The following is a 682-nucleotide window of genomic DNA, read 5'->3' on the forward strand; positions in this document are numbered from 1 at the left end:
TGAGCTTTAAGGTCTCTCCCAACACAAACCAGTCTATGATTCCCTCCATCTCTTCCCAGCTTTCTCTTTTTAGGGGAAAACAGGATAAGTAAGCAAAAATGTGGGTGCCAGTGAGAGATTCTTCCATTTGCAGTGGATTTCTCCAGCCCCTGCTTTGCAGCTCATCTCAGGGAAGGCAGAACACCTTGTTCCCAGCTTGCAGAGCTCTCTGGTGAAGACTGCCCCGAGAACAGACTTCCTCGTGGGTTTTTAGCATCGCTTGTCAGCGCTTGCTATTTGCAGCCTATAACCCTTTTTCCCCCAAGCCAGCAGATTTATTCCTGAGGATGTGAAGAATGAAGGTCGCTGGGATGGTTGGCGGGTGAGCTGTGGCCTTGGCAGCACAGATGGGGATGGAGAGGTGTCGCGGCCATTTAAAGGATGTTTCTGGCTCTGACCCAGGGGCACAAAAAAAGGTGGTGGTTTAAAACAATTCAACACCACCTGAAAATGCATTTTTCAGGACCTAGAAAGCGCCTCCAGCAATGCTGTGAGATGCACCACCCCTGCAAGTATTCCTTCCCTGACTCTTCCTTCCCACCCTCCACCCTCCTTCCCTGGTTCCCCCAGGGCTGGGTGTCTCCTGGTTGCAAGGGTGATGTCCCCATGATGTTCCCTCCCACCTGGCGTTCAGGATGGGATT

The sequence above is a fragment of the Acanthisitta chloris genome, unplaced genomic scaffold, assembly GCF_000695815.1.
Source record: "Acanthisitta chloris isolate BGI_N310 unplaced genomic scaffold, ASM69581v1 scaffold13600, whole genome shotgun sequence".
In the NCBI taxonomy this organism is placed as follows: Eukaryota; Metazoa; Chordata; class Aves; order Passeriformes; family Acanthisittidae; genus Acanthisitta; species Acanthisitta chloris.